The sequence below is a fragment of the Lineus longissimus genome, chromosome 11 (genome assembly GCF_910592395.1).
Source record: "Lineus longissimus chromosome 11, tnLinLong1.2, whole genome shotgun sequence".
In the NCBI taxonomy this organism is placed as follows: Eukaryota; Metazoa; Nemertea; class Pilidiophora; order Heteronemertea; family Lineidae; genus Lineus; species Lineus longissimus.
The window spans coordinates 7,175,172-7,192,422 of record NC_088318.1 but is presented as its reverse complement, the minus strand read 5'-3'; the positions used below and the strand labels follow the sequence as shown (position 1 = coordinate 7,192,422).

Genomic DNA, 17,251 nt, shown 5'->3' with positions numbered 1-17,251 from the left:
AAGATCTCCGATATGAAATCAGAAGGAAGAAAACACTTATTGATCATTTGTTACTACGCTGGAAACTTCTACTGTAGATATAACATCGTCCTCTTCTTCAGGGCGAACAATCCTGGGTTTGTTAGTTAAACTTCAATGACAGAGCGAGCCAATCCCACCGCTGTCACCAAATTGTAGCGATTCTTAGAAACGGGACGATGGGGGGTTACACTAAACTAACGGATCATGACCGGCTTCACAGCTTGGCGTACGTCACAGAGTCCTAGTTGGTAAGCAGTCCTGGTAACGGACTGCGCGGACTCCAGAGCAATGGTTGTCACAGCCAATGACGTCATGGGTGACGTCACGTCTTGGTGATTTGGCGAGACGGTAGGACCGGACATATTACGATATAGATCTAGCATTTGATACACCACGAGTTTTGTCTTGATTGTGGTTATTTTCACAACTTAGATTTAGCGTTTATGTCACAACACGATCTAGATTACTAAACTAATGACGTAGATAAAGGTAACTGGCTCAATGTATCAGTAAATGCGGGGACAGGAATAGGTTTAGCTGGTTGTGACGGCCCATGTGAGTATGTCCAGAGGAGTTAGGACATGTGGTGGTTGGCAGTTGGACGACATGGAGATTGTCCCGGCCGCATAGCGGTTTGGATTCCCACCGTCGCCCGCAATATACTTATTGAGACCAAGTACCATAGACTAGAAACTATAGAGGGACAGTTTGGCTTGTCTCCAGTTGTGATTGTGACGTGAAGACACCATGTCTCCAGACAGGGCGAATTGCCTCCTGCTATTCCTTATAGCATTTCGGACGACAATTGGGGGGTTGGGAAAAAGACATTCAACAAAACGCAAATCAGTGTGCATGCAGGTAATGTAACAGGCTCAGGTTGGCCTCGGCTTGGGACGCCTGGGTCGAAGTGGCTGGCCTCGGTCGGTATGACCGTCTCAGTCATGGTTTGGGAATACGTTACTTAAATACCTTACACGCACACGTACCTTCGTCAAGTCGAAAGTCTTAACTTGAAAAATGTCTATCACTGATTTGATCCGAGGCCCAGCTGTGAATAAAGATATGTCTCTGAGGCATTTTTAGAGTGTAACAACCAACGGTTTATGATAGGACAAAGAACTCTAAATAAATTATTACGCAAGGAACCTGGTACGGCGCGGACTTTTGGTTGCTATGGAAACTAACCTATGGGCGCCATGGTCGCTGGCTCTTTGGGTCGGTTACGGAAACGCCATGGAAGCTGGCCTTGGTAAGGTATATTCGGACTCAGCGTAATCATTAAAAATGGAGAAGTTCTTCTAAAAACTAACTAATAGACATGTGCCTCAGAAACAGACCTCAGAGAAAGATCCGTACAGCTCATCGAAAAGGCGTTGCTACAATGTGGAATTCGTTTTAAATAATGGCCGACAAAGTCATAAGATAACTAATAACATATTATTTAAACTTCAAATGATAGGATAAGTATCTTATCCACGTCCTCGACGAAATATTTACAGATGATCACTTATGGCATGTTTATATTTACGATGAGATGAAATTTGACTAAGTTCTAGCCTATGTCTAACAAGTTTACGATCATGGCTAACGACCGACATGCCCTGCTGGCCTAAGTAACACGCGCTGATTACGCGCGAAATGTTCAATGGACTGAACACTCAATGTACATGCAAGCATAGTGTGGTCATGGTATGGATGGAGTGAGTCTGATCAGAACTATTGGAACCCATGGCGGAGGTGGAATACGCCGGGTAGCCGGAATGGAAAGGCTACGGTCGCCGCCGGACCCCGGCTGGGGAGGCGCGACAGGTTTGGTGCGTACCTGGGTTTGAGTCGATGTTGTCGGATTGACCACACGATCAAGACTGATTATACTGGAAAAAGCACGTCTTTTATAGCAAAATGACGCAGTCCCCAGCCAATCAGCGTCGCGGATTCGCGTCGCGATTTGGCAGAAACGGGAATTTTTGTAAGAAATTCTGACAAAACTCACTCTAAAACTACAGTTAGAAAATGAATATCAAAAATCGTCTCGTACAAAAGTTTCTTTTACCGGTAAGGAACACACTAGCCGTAAAAGAGAAAAATCTAACGAGCGGTTCCAAAGTTAATAAAGTTTGAAGTTAGATCCCCAAGGTTTTTTGAGAAACGGCTCCTAAGCCATTTCACAGTAGCAAGATTGACGGAGTTACGGCTTTCCCACCGACTAATCCGCAAAAGTTATGAAAACGGCTCGTAGGATTTTACTTAAACTTTGACAATATGTCTTGATGATAAAGAAGAAGATATTTCCAGAATTTGGGCAAAATCGCCTCGCTAGATAAATATTTACACACATTTCCGCACACCAGCCGGAGACAATTTCAAATACGGCGTCAATGCGTAAAGCGATACAACAATGACGCTTTCTCCCACTTTACGCTGTACAAACTTGCCGATATTCCAAAAACGGCTTGCACGATTTTACTGAAACTTAGACAATATAATTTTATGATACAGGACAGCATATTATTAGAAACTAGGCAAAATCGCCTCGTTAGAAAAATATTTACAGACATCATCGTACACCAGTCGAAGATGACGTCGATAGCGGCGTCAAGGCGTAAAACGACACAACAATGACGCTTCTCCAATGTTGCGCTGAACAAACTTACTAATATTACAAAAAACGGCTCGTACAAAATTGCTGAAACTTAAACAAGCCATGCTCATAGTATCAAACACAATACTCATACAATTTGATCGAAATCGATTCGACAGAAGAAAATATGTAGACTTTTCCGCACATCGGGAGGGTAAATTCTACGACGTGACGTCAGCCGTTGGCCTTTACAAAATGACGACGAAAACCACCTAAAGGTCGAAATAGATGCTAAATAATTCAGTAACTGGCTAATTCGTCGCGGAATTGAATATATTACAAGAGAGATATGGTATGCAAGATTGAGTAAACGAGATTTGACGAAAATTCAACGAGTAGTTTTTAAGATATTTGAAGTTACGCGCGGTATTGGTGAAACAAAAGATCCCGCATGGCGCGCCATGTTTCAGGCCTTGCCATGACAACAGGCGAGAGGGTGTCCCGAAAATATCGCCAAAATACACCAACTTTCCCACAACCGAAATAATATTTATAGATATGATGAAGTTCGTCAAATACTCGAATATCAATTTGTAAAGTAATAATAAATTCGTACGAGGCAATTTTAAATCATGACGTTTCTCCGAGAAGTGGAGAAAGGAAGTGCGAGCGGCCTAATGCACGTGCAAAATGGCCGAATATAGCAGACGACAAGTAAAACGGTGAGGTCGACAATATTGCCAATTTTGACGAAAGTACTCGGACTACACGGCTAAATCTGGTTCAGGCTATAGATAAATGCTATGACTATCGTAGTACAAACTTATAGCGGATTCTAACAAGGAAAATTCTGGCTATAAAGCTTTTCACGAAATGGACAGATGCGTGATCGTACCACGAGGTCCAGACACCAGTCGACAGGTGAAATGACAGTGGTGACAAACGATGTGAATTTTGACAATGGCGTATGAGTTTCATACACAAAATTTGGTCAAGCATGCGGCCAAATGTCTCAACCATCGTAATATGAAGTTATAGGAAATTCCAATGAGCAAAAATCGAGATAAAGAAGGTACGAATCCAACTTGGTGCGAAACCCACAAAACCCATTTTGACAAGATGGCGGCGCCCAATTATAAAGTGGGCGAACCGCTATAAAGTATTAATTTGGAGTCCCCAAGGATGTCAACTTGGAGAAGGAAGATAGGTAGTTCAGAGAACAGTGTCTCTAGAACTGTTTTAGGTGAAATATGGTTGATTTTAACGAGCGACTTTGTTAGATTCTGACCCGAAAATCTCGACTCCACTCTCAAACGATAGACAGTTTTACAAACAGCTGATTGTGTACAAAATGTACACTGTACATGATACATGTAATACTATACGTGAAGATGAGTCACAGCGTCTCTGTGCTGCATTACACTCAAATTGTGCAGTGTCAATGCTAAAAATAAAACTGGCGGCAGATTTGAAAGATAAATTTATCAGTCCATGATAGAAGTCCTAAATACACAGGATATTGAGGGAGATGCTTGACAAAATCTTACACCTGTTAAACTCAAGTGGGTACCAATCTGGTTGGGCAAATAGGGGATTTAAGATAAAATAAGTAGTATAACTTACTTTGAAAGAACGGTGTCTTGAAAGAGGGGTGTTCAAGATGGAGGGAAAGACAATGTGAAACTATGTATAAGATAGTTAAAGGGACACATAATTTTGAAACCCGACATTTGCCGAAAATGTTATAGAGTTGTCGAATTTCCTTAACGTATGCTTGTTTGTTATAACTTTTCGCACTCACTAAATCACCACAAATGCGGCACATGCCAGCAAGCTTCTTTTTGTGTTTCCAAGAACTGGAAGATGAATTACCGTTGGTGTCTTCCTGCCACTCGAATACATCATCTGTCCCTGTCCTGTCACTCTGGTCCCTGTTCGCCAGTTCTTATAGAAAAAAAATTTAAAAACGCCTGAATATCTTACTGCAATTTGACAAAATCACTAATCAGCAGATCAGTCTTCGTTTTTCCTTCATGTATGCTTGTTTTTTATAACTTTTCGCACTCACTAGAACACCACAAATGCGGCACATGCCAGCAAGCTTCTTTTTGTGATTCCAAGAACTGGAAGATGAATTACCGTTGGTGTCTTCCTGCCACTCGAATACATCATTTGTCCCTGTTCTGTCACTCTGGTCCTTGTTTGCCAGTTCTGAAAAAGATAATTAAGCACATGAATATCTTACAACTGCAATTTGACAAAATCACTAATCAGCAGATCAGTCTTTGATTTTCCCAGTTGTCCAATCGCGAAGACCCAATTTCATACAGGCACTTATTACCAGTTCACTGCAGTTACCAAGTGACCAAGTCAAAAAGAGTACGCATCCACAATGTCCATTTAAGAGAATTTCCACGACCAAATCAAAGCCACAGCTCTACCCGGCCAATTCTTTTAATAGCATCCTAAAGAACCTTGGGACGTTATTGACGAGGTGGACCCTCCAAGAATTTGTAGGTTTCCAGGTTGAAGATGCAAATCAGAGACCTACTCGCGTACTCTCCCGCGGGATATTAGGGTATGTATACAGGGCACATTTTGTATTGACTTTGCAAGTTGATTCAGTTCAGCTGACAACCTACAGCTCTGCAGGACAACCGTGGCTTATCAGTCATGTCAGTTGGTTGCCCTGCTGGCAACTGGGGGAAAATCCTGAAGATCGAATACTGCTTATTGTGCATGGAAGATAAATTACCATAGTCATCATAAGGATGGCCACTGGGGTCCTTGGTTTGACTGGTGTCACTGTCCATGCTGTCTGGCAGGGCTGTGTATCATTCTCATCTAGGGCGAACTACAACATTTCCTATTTTCCACGCCACTAGAATCCTGCAGGAGAATATGCGACTGACTTTCAGATTTTCATTCACCATGTCCACTACGTCTTTGAGGAATCACTCTTGTCCTCCCCATCCTTTCACATTTGATCACATTCATGACATTTGGAATGTGCTGGATATGTGACATCTGGGATTGTGAGAAAATCAGGGGGGGTCCTTTTTTTAAATATCTCGCGTTAAAGTTGAGTCTGTGGGGTAGTTGCCGCGGAGACGCATGGTTGCCAGGCTGGGCCTCGATGTGAGATAGCGTCACCTGAAATCTAGGCCAGCCTAATTCGTGAAATAAACTTTCACCTCGGTGAAATTCATCGTTGTCTCATTTAATCTAATCCTCCCTAATTCTTGCAGGTGTCACCCCTGTCCCGGGCTACAGACAGAGCTGTGGCTTGATTTGGCAATTGCCATCTGAGACGATGGCAAGTCGATGCATACTACTGCAGGGTTTTAGGGTAGGGTAGGTTTGAACAGCCATCCATAATTAAAGAATGTCTGTCATCATGGTCATGGATTAATTTCTTACAAATTGAAACAATGTATTTTAATTCAATATTTTATTCATCATGTTAGATTGTATAACAGAACAACCAATTCCTCAAGAATGTTGTTTCTACCATGGTCCTCAGATAGAGACTACTAAAATTAATATCAATTTGTTTCACATCAGAAGCTGTTTATCAGAGACCGTACATGCCTAATAAACCAACAGGTACCAACTGCTGTCTAATATTGGAGAATGGGAGTTACAATCCTAACAGTAACAGTAACACTGTTCCTTTAAAATTTATAAGAATACATCAGTGTCCAATGGCAGACCAAGGCCAAGAAGGTGTCTATTTAAGAATATTTCAGTAAATTCTCCATATGAATGTTCATTCGAAATTTCCATATAGAAGGCAACATCTAACTTCGGCCCTCCACCCCTGATCGATCCATCATGCGTCATGGTGCCTAGCCATAGACATCGTACGTTTGCGACTCGTCCTCGTCTCATTTCGGCGCCCACAAACTCTGCCAAATCCTTTGGGACTCTCCCCAACCATGGTACCGTTCCACTGGACCTTCACCGCATTTTTGTCGTACGGGTTGTCCTCTGCTGACGCGACCAAGATAGCCCCGACCGGTGGCTTCACCCTGAATCGATGATACCTGAAAACAAGAAGACGTGTCATTGAAAAATCGATATAAATCTATGAGAATGAGGAACTACCATTTGACTACACTACAAATATCATGGTTTATGATGGTGTGGGTGCTGCTTCAATGACGGACCATCAATCATTCCTCCTCCTGCGACGTTATTTTATCCATGCCTTTCGACTATCATAGTGTATGTTCTGTGCTCTGCCTTATTAGAAACTGCACACTTTGCTGTTGATTTACACATGCTGACTACTACATTGCACTAGGGCCTTACATCATGTACATGTTGGTATTGGTAAAAGATGGAAATTTTAATACACTTACCCATTCACCGTTGAGGGAAAGGTAACTGGATACCCTTCTGGGTTGGGAAAAGCTGCCTTGAATATTCTGACTGCCTCTTCAACCGTTTCAACCCTGTCAACCATCATAACCTTGCTCGTTGCCATTTTTATTGGTCACATGTGGTCAAGGTGTGAAGGCTAGGCCTAGGGGGCCGGGGAGTGGAGGACTGGGTGGCTTTTATTGTCAGAAATCACATAAATATCTTTTGGACAGCTATCCATCCAGAATAGTGTATTGAAACCAGTCTCTTGTCAAAAGCATTGAAACCAATCCACTGTTTGAAATCGGACTGAATTCAATCCGAAAGTTTACAGTGACAGCACATCATGTTACAATAACACAAACATGTTTACCTAATTTCTGGTAAAGTTCCTCGATGACTACTTGAGATTTTCGGTTCTATGATTCCTTGGATCTTTATCTACCCAAAAAACGTTACATCTTGAGTAGTCACAATAGGATTTTAGAGAAAATCGAGAAAAAATACACACCTTTGGGAAGATAAAAATCGATCTCCTCCATAATGATTTCAGTTAAAATTTGCACTGGTAGATGGCAGCACCAACGGGTGGTGTACAAAAATGGAACTAGAAATGAAAAACTAGGTGAAACAAAGCAAAAGTACTATTTTGGTGGACTTTTCTTAATTTAATGGATTGGACTGAAATCAATCCAAAATACTCGGACTGATTTCAGTCTTAGCACTGACTGTGGTAGGGAACGCATCTTCGTTTAGCTTTGGCCTTATCATGAAATGAGAAAAGTGAAACAGATGGTATACAAAAATATATGCATCAAAATGTTTTTCCATAGCGAACTTGATTAAAAAAGGCATATACCGGGATCAGGCAGCTAGCTAGAGCCTATAGGCATTGGTAATTTCGCTTTTTACACTCGATCATCACAAGATACGTCGAAATCTTCAAGCTGCTTGACATTCATGTACATTTCACGTACATTTTGTATACAAAATGGCAGTGCGAAAAAAAAGTTATCTATGAAACATATTTAATCTCACGGTCGTTGATGCCACAAAACAATTACGAGAATGGAGCTTATCGGCATACTCACTTAGCTTTGCGGTCATGGGACAATGTGAGTACACTATGCAACCGTTCCTCTATAGATTGAGTATATGAATCGGTTGTGAAGTGGGCGAAACAAATCTTGGTAGCTTTGTTTTCCTTGAGGAAAATTGGCCCTGTGCACCCAGACGAATTTGGTCCAAATCCTCCGATAATGTTCGTATTTAGGCCAAAGGGCCGTCGTTTGATGTGTTGCTACAACCAATCACCACACATCAGTTCACCATCATGAAATAATTATCGGTAAATCGGCATCCATTACTTCATCAAGTTCATGTACTGTTCATGTTCATGTAGCACGATTGCGCAATCAATTCCGATCATTTCGTCCTCAGCCTAGGCGATGACGTCACTGGCGGGAAAATGAAAGGCACACAATATCATGTTTTCCTAATAGAGCAGAGGTAATAATTTTTAGTAGGATCACTTACAAAAATGCTTCGGATAGATATACGAATTTTAAAGTGTCGGTATAACTTTAACCTGCATTGGACCCTGGCTGCGGGTTTCAGGTTCAGGAAGACAAGGGGCCTCAACCTCCTTAGAAATTTCATGGGGAGATGCAGGTTCAGGCTGTTCTGTAATGAGTTGACCATGTCACATTAACCTGCATTGGACCCTGGGTGCGGGTTTCAGGTTCGGGAGAACCTGGGCGCCCCAACCACCATAGAAGTTTCAGGGGGAGATGCAGGTTCGGTATGCCTACATGTTAGAGATTTGAACTGTGCCTCAGAAAATGAAGCAAAGTTGTCCTTCTCTTTATCTCTGTCAATTCATTCATAATTGCTGTCTCTGGCCATCCCGAATAAATTGCATCAGTACTTGCAGCAAACAACCTCTTCTCCTTAGTATAAAATGGTACATAACCCCTGCGAAATTCGACTGGAAATTGTCGGCAAAAGCCAGGAATTTCCAGCTAATTCCAAACAATTTTTCCTTGCCAGAAGGATGGAAATAGCTGGAAATTCCAGAAGATGTCGGGGCTGGAGTTTGTCGGTATTTTGGTAAGGGGCCGTCTCCAAATTGATTTCGTTTCAAACGCGTTTGAAACGTATCTAAGATCGTTTGAAATTCGTTTTAAAATGTGAACAATAAAAACGCACCCAAACGATCTTGAAACGTTTGTAAAACGATTGTCAAACGCTGGCCCTACTGTTTATTTCCCGTTTCATAAGCGTTTGAAAGCGAACGCAATTTCGTTTCACCCTAAACGAACTTCGTTTGAAGAGCGTTTGAAATTCGTTTGAAGAACGTTTAGAAAAGCGTTTCGTTTTCGTTTCGTCAAAAACGGCATTGCGCCATTTGTCAACAAACACGTTCCAAACGCTTTTCATTTTTCTTTCAAATAGTTTCCGTGAAAAAGAAAAATTCCTGCCGTTTGTGTTCAAACGAATTCCAAACGGCTGGAGTTATCGTAAAAATCATGAAAATGGCGACCTGTGCAAAACGAACGGAGATTTTTTTCTGCTTCGATTCTAAAATATGTGGATAATAGTGCTCTGGGATGCCCATTCAGTGACCACATTACATTTGCTTTTCAAGGGTTAAACACTGTTTCTTTGTTAGAAAAAATGTAAAAGATTCGGTGGGGTGCTCTTACTGACGTATTCATTTTGGTCGGGACGAATGACTGTGCTGCCAGCGGGCCCGGATTCTCGACGAAGGAAATTTGTGATCGCGTTTATGTAAGTTTTCCAGCTAGCAGTCATCACGGTAGTGTTAGGCCTGCATTGATGTGGAAGGAACATGGAGCTAGTCAAGTTTGGCCATAAGTTTTATATGACGTAAAGTCCTTTTTGAATCAAATGATGAAGAAGCAATCATTGAACTTATGCAAAATATTGTAAACATTGGAAGACATATTGATAGACAACGTCAAGTATAAAATTGCTTGATTGAGTTGCTTGTTTCGAAGAAGAGGTTGATAGGGTTTTGAAATAGCGTTTTATGGTCTGTGGAATATTGCTTTCAGGAAATAGTATGTCATGTTACAAGTGCTGCACCAAATTCGTGTGTGACAGTTTCGACTATTCCTCAGAGGAACATGAATGACAAAGCGTGGTTGAAGGCAAAGCAGATCAACAAGGCTATCAAGGCATTGAAGATGACGTATGCAGTAGAGCTATTTTGTTTCAAAAGAACCCGCGGACCACCTTATGAACACCACATAAACATCCTTCAACATGTCTGAAGTTTTCTGTGGTGTTTCAGAGGTGTTTTGAAGGGTGTTTGCTGTGGTGTTTTAGGAATTATTTTTAGTAGAGTTCTGATACACACGGCAATCCCCACAATGACGTCATCGATATTCCCATGGACATGGATATTGATGTTACCGCTTTTTTTCATCGCCCTGAACTCTATAACGTAATCATCTTTTGCAGACGTATTTGATTTTTGCTGATTATAGGCCCCAGATTCTGATCATTTCGGTGCTTTTGAAGTACTTTTTGGCTCCGATTTTTAACATCACCCGCCGTAGAGGCTGGGATTTTGTCAATCACGCATATTAGCATGTATTAAGCTCTGCCCCTGTTATGTTAACGTCATCCTCATGGCCGATCCCGCAAGCTGTCGAGTATGTTGAGCGAAGAAAACGGAGAACTGTGTTACGGTTGAAAGTAGGAATCAGAACTAAGAGCCGTAAATGCTTATCGATGATCTATCATGCCCATCTGACTGTTTGAATGATTAATGAGCGTGTTATTTTGAGAAAGGAGCGAGCGAATATGTCCGGAAATAGATCATTCGCGAAACGGTATAGCGAATAGACAGGGAGATCACTACACTACTTCCTTTTGCAATGTTGGGCAGATTTGTAAAATCGCCATACCCACGTGTGAATGGCTGTGGAGCAACTCGTCACCCCCTGGTGATGGACACAAATTTGCTGAAAGCAAATTTCACAGTTCTAGTTCAATACTTTAGTAATGCAGTTAAGACATTATGCATTTTCTACCTTCCCAAAAGCAAAATAAAGTCACAACCTGCCCTACGCATTTCCAACAAAACAATATACAACCCAGCTATAATAAACATACTAACCAACACAAAATCGACAAGATTTTTAGATTTATTACGATTCACAACTGATCAATTCACAATTAAAACCCTCAAATCTTACAATATATAAAGACTCTTCACCATTACAAAAATATTTAGGTCTACAATTCAAATAACAACCATCATAATCACCACAAACACATAAAAACACCCAAGTCTAGTCTTCACTTGTACAAAAACTGCTGACAATTTCCAGAACCGTGTCCAGCTACCCTGCACACCTGGCAGAACGAATATGGATAACGAACAACCACATCTTCAACTTTAGATGTACGAACCCCCGGTAGCTTGAGAGCAATCTTCACAAGCTGCGTCAACACCTTACTTCCTTCCAAAGTTGGGTGCAATCCATCATTGCGGCTCACCAAATCTGCTTTTGCTGGCTGCTATCTTTCTGCCCACGGCCTCTACAGAAAACACGCTGAAATCATAACACACACTTATTAATTATATACCATGCACATAACATTACAATTACGAATACTAATATAAACCAGCTCTATTACACTTGCAAAACTTATGTTCATCACAAATCAAACATTAAGCCTACACGCAATGAGTATCTCCGCTAGTAATAGTAATAACATCCTAACCAAAATCCACTTACACAAACATTGCATATCTTCACTGCATACGTCATATGTAGGCTGATATATTGTTTTTATTCCTCTGAGAGTCTTTTCATCCGTGAAAGGAATGAAGACTCCATCAGTCGAACCGAGTTGAAATTTCAACAGAACAGAAAAGGATTCAAGTGATAGCCAATAGGCCGTCAAGCCTAAGAAGTTTCCAGACTTGGCAGCTCCTGCACAAATGTAAAATGATGATTAAATTGGTACCAAATCCAAACTTTTCTTGTATCTTTTTTTTGATGAAATGTAGTGTACTTTTTTTCCCTTTAAGTAACACTGACAGAGGCCCATGCGTGCCTATCAATCAAGGGGCGGGTTGACAAGACTGAGAATAGTGTTGTACCGGTATTGATTATAATTCTATTTTTATGCCAATATCGATGATTTGACGCAGACTTTGTGTCAAAATATTGAAAATAAGGATAACATACTGACATAGTGAACCAAAATATCAAAGTGTAAATGGGTGTGTGCATGCTACAATCCAGCTTTTCGTTCCAGTTAATACATTTTTTAATATATTTAAAAAAAAAGAGCATTCAGAATTATGAAATATCAATGCACTACCAGAAGCCTACAGAAGCCTTAAGACCTCACGAAGCTGACCAGATAAATGTGCAAACTCATTTCATTATTCTAAATATAATTGTTAAATTGAAGCAGCTTGTTTAGAAAGTGGCAGCTCAGTTTCCCTTTAAGTGACACTGGCAGAGGAACTTGAGTGCCTATCAATCAAGGGGCGGGCTGACAAGACTGAGAGTGAGAATAGTGTTGTACCGGTTTTGATTATAATTCTATTTTATATGCCAATATCGATGATTTGACGCAGACTTTGTGCCAAAATATTAAAAATAAAGAACAAATACCGGTATTAATAATATTTTCAATCTATCTAAATATTAGCATTCAGAGTTATGAAATATCCATGCACTACCAGAAGCCTACAGAAGCCTTAAGACCTCACGAAGCTGACCAGATAAATGTACACATTCATTTCATTACCCATTCTAAATATAACTCCTAAATTGAAGCAGCTTCATATAGAAGGTGGCAGCGCAGTCCCTTTAAGTGACAGAGGCCCATGCACGTGCATATCAATCATGGGGCGGGCTGACAAGCCCGGGTATAGTGTTGTATTGATTACAATTCTATTTTATATGCCAATATCGGTGATTTGACGTAGACTTTGTGTCAAAGTATTCAAAATAAGGATCACATAGTGAACCAAAATAACAAAGTGTTAATGTTGTGTGCTGCAATCCAACCTTCCGTTCGAGTTAATGCATTTTTTTCAAATATCAATTTCAAAAGAATGAGCATTCAAAAAATGAAATCTTCATGCACTACCAGAAGCCTATAGAAGCCATAAGACCTCACGAAGGTGACCAGATAAATGTGCACGTTAATTTCATTATTCTAAACATAGCCTTCTCTTGATTTGATAATGAAAACATGAAAACAGCTTGAATTTCCGGTAGGCATCTTCATTGGTGGCAGAAGGAAGTGTGAACACAATTTATGAAACCAAGTATAAATACAGTACGGTAGATGGTTGGTATATCAAAGTTCGAAGAGAGCATTTTAGTATAGCAATTAGCATTACATTATAAAATCAAACCTACCTTTTTCTGCACCTGGTAGGCCTATGTCATTGACATCACCGGGATCCATCATGCTGAACACAAACCTAAAATAATTGGTGGTGGAGATGGGGTTTAACCCTTTCGCTGCGCCGCTCAAAATTATTTCAATATTGATTCCTTGCTGCCCCCAAAATACTGTAAAAGCCAATTTTAACATAGGTAACTTTGAGGCCAATATACAGCCTGAAGGAGAAGAGATAGAGCTTTGGACTATTGGAAAAGGTTGTTGGGGACAGCATGGACTTTCAAATTATGCATTTGTCAATCACCTGAAATTATGTTAATTAACTAAATAACGCTAATTAGTATTAATCAACGAGGAGAAAAACACCATTTTTCATCTTGACCCAGGCTATCACTATCATCCCCCTCGGACCCTGAATCATGCACACTTTCAATCCCCATGCACACGCTGTGTACATCGGCATTATGTTCAGAATCATAATCACTAATCAGACTCGTCTTCTAACGCCTCGAATTCACTATTTCATCAATCATTGATTCTGCAGTTCGTCGTACACGTGACTGAGGCATTTAAATTTGTTTACAAAACTTTGGACTCAAAATATCGCCGAAACTTTGAATAAAAACACCGAAGTTTTCACCTAGAAATCATAAGTTCTAGTGGTAAACAACATGGCAGGACACCTAGCGACAAGTTCCTGTACTAATTTGCTATTGAAAACATCGTCTGATTCAGGTCTCTCCCAAGTCGCAGTTCTGCGTACATCCGCACAGATCAGAAATTTTTTTTGGTCGAAAAATGCGTACATCCGCGGCGAAAGGGTTAAATACATGTACGATTGTTTAGATCTTAAATGCATTGGAGAATACCGGGGAAAATACAGTCACCCAAAAAATAATCTGGGGGTATCGGTATCACCCAATATCACAACGCCCTCAAAAAATTTCTCTTGTTGTTGTCGGTTGGATTAAAATTTTTAACATTTTACGCATGTAGTTACTCAACCAAACGCTACTTCAGTCTGTTAACGTCATAAAGTAGGCCTAGGTCATTTGGTTGGTAATAAAGAGTGGGTAAGTTCGAAACTTTAATGGTCATATACCAAGGCAATACGGCCACCGCGCTGACGATGTTTATTTTTTTTTTTTTGCAGCGTGGTATTGGCAGGACTCATTCAAATGGGAGAGCCAAGAGTACCAATATAGGGAATGGCTAGGATAGGCTATAGTGACTACTAGTATAGCATACATGTGCAGTTACACAACGGCAAGTCTTGGAGGCAGGAATGATTCTGCCTATACATACATGTCATGTCTGGGCCGACCGCAAGATCGATGTGCGCGAATCGGTACTAATTTAATTCTAGTCATAGACCTAGGCCTACTTGATACAAGCCTAACTACTTGAAATGAGAATTTAGGATTGATATTCAACACATGCGATCAGCCCTGATGTCGCAGGACTGTGAAAAGATAGGCCTATAAAAGCGCATTTATAGGCCGAGTACCAAAAACAGTGATACGGTAGCAATTAGAAGCGAAATTTCTCTAGATGCAACTGTTGAATCTCAATTAGACTTACCGATAAAGATCGAAAATAACAAAGATAAATGGGCGAAATACACATCCGTCTTTCAAGATAATCAATGAAAGAATGAAACAAAAGCATTGCATGCGCATTTCGTGCACATTTCGTTTCAAACGAAGTACGTTTCAAGTTCGTTTGATAGTGCGTTTTCCGTTCGTTTGAAACGAAGTACGTTTCCAGTTCGTTTGAAACGAAGTGCGTTCGACAATCGTTTCGTTTGAAACGAAGTGCGTTTGACAATCGTTTGACGTGCGTTTGAGATCCGTTTAGTGCGATTGTTTGAAAGCGTTCTGATCGGGTGTGTTCCTTTGGGAGCGTTTGGAAATTTTCATCTGGGGTGTGCGTTTGTTTTCAAATGCTTTTCAAACGGCTGATAAACGGCAGATAAACGGATGATTTTCGTTTGAATTTCGTTTTAGAATAAACGCTTTTTGCCCATTTCAAACGCATTTAAAACGAAATCAATTTGGAGATGGCCCCTAAATGGCAGTGCCAGAAAATGCCAAAAGCTGGAAAAAGCTTGCATAACCTGGCATTAGCTGGAACCTAAATTCCAGAGCTGGGATAAGCTGGAAAAATGTGGACCCTGGCCTTCCCGCTGATTTACCAATGTCAGGGCTGTCAATTATTGGAAACAGCTGGCATTAGTTGACATTAGCTGGAAATTAAAAATTCGGCATGCAACCAGGAATGCGACTGTATCCTCAGGATTGTCATTTGCTGTCATTTATTGGAAATAGCTGACATTTGTTACATTTTAGCTGGAAATAAAGAATTCAGTATGCGACCGGGTAAGTTAGCATCCAATCTATCAGCGCTGAACAGTCATTAACAAGCGCTTTTTGCCGCTCAACTGAGTGACCTTAATGATTATAATTGTTGTGACATGCAACAAGAAGATTTCTTGTCTTTGAGTAAAATGGGAAATTGCTCGGTTTTGATTTTGCCAATTACAGGATACGCAGCAATCTTGTCCTATACATCTGATATTATCATTGCAGACCGGCAATTTTTTCACATGCAGACATGATCGCAGGTTGATTTTGCTTGATCCCTAGTTGCGCAATTTCCAATCCTAAGTGTCGGCATCTGCAATTATAACCACAAACAAGCAATTTTTGTCACACAGAAACATGATTAGAGTTTGCAGGTTGATTTTGCCTTAATGCAGGTTTTCTGGATGACCAATTCTTGTTGTGTGTACCTGAAATTATCTATGCAACCATGTGGTCACTTGCAAACAATGATCGCAGGTTGCCGCAACAACCAGATGTGTAGCACTATGTAGCACATTATGTGACCGACCTAATCCTTTAGATTTCTGACACGATCTATTAACACTGTTTTAATGTAAATCTATCATTAATACTGTGCGTTTAAAAAGGCATATACCAGCACCAGAGGCTCCTCATATAAGACATACGATTATTGCTTCACTGAGGAGTCCAGGATGTGGACACTGCTCTTGTTGAATTGTCATTGAAGGACCCACCATACCATCAAGCCGTTTTACTTCCTGCACTGCGCATGTTTAGACGTGATCATGTGAGAAATTTATTGAAGGAAAAAAAAATGTTGAATAAAATAATTATGCCAGTATGGACAAGGTATTCCACCACACAACACAACCGACGAAGAAGGTAACACGAAAGTAACTTTTAATACAACTAAAGATAACACGTCTTATTTCTACAGTGGTACAATATAAACTAACTTTACACTACAATAATGTATACTATGCGAGGGTTAACAATAATAGGCAAACGAGTGTGACTGTATATACATACAACTAATTATATACTGTTAATCCCTAGGTGACAGCTTACTACAACAGTGGCTTACTATAACCACTGGCGCAACTTCTTCTTTTTATGATAGTCCAATTTCACGGGTCCAATTAAATACTTATAGGAGTTAACTCAAATGTTTTCCTCTTTATTCAAAAGTTAGTGATGGGGTCGCCAAAGAACTTGGTCTGTTTACGGTTGCATCTTGGCGGAGTCGCTGGTTCGGTGTTAGGGGGATTGATGTTCGGTGTCTCGCTTGCGTCACAATTTGCGTTGACACTAAAATCAGGAGTTGCATCAGCGATGCTGTTAGTGGCCTCAGTGATGGTGTTCGCGGGCAGCGGTGCAGAAATTTCGCTAGGTATAATAGGTGCCAGTGGTTCGCATGGAGCATCCAACTCCTCGTCATCAATGTCATCTGACTTATGTTTGTAATTGTGCGCATATCATGGTTCTGAATGTGGGACCTTGCAACACTCTGATTTCTTTACCCGATAGGACGCGT

General features: G+C 40.6%; 1 protein-coding gene and 1 long non-coding RNA gene across 2 annotated transcripts in view; one reads left to right on the top strand and one right to left on the bottom strand.

Annotated features, from left to right (window-relative positions):
• LOC135496133 (uncharacterized) overlaps nt 1–17,251 on the top strand; it is a 64,676-nt gene that overhangs the window by 17,771 nt on the left and 29,654 nt on the right. The window lies entirely within an intron of this gene.
• LOC135495912 (uncharacterized) lies at nt 1,477–7,493 on the bottom strand. Its single transcript, XR_010448611.1, has 3 exons — nt 7,341–7,493; nt 4,742–4,813; nt 1,477–4,546 (listed from the first exon to the last, which is right to left on the bottom strand). It is a non-coding gene; the product is annotated as an uncharacterized LOC135495912 (long non-coding RNA).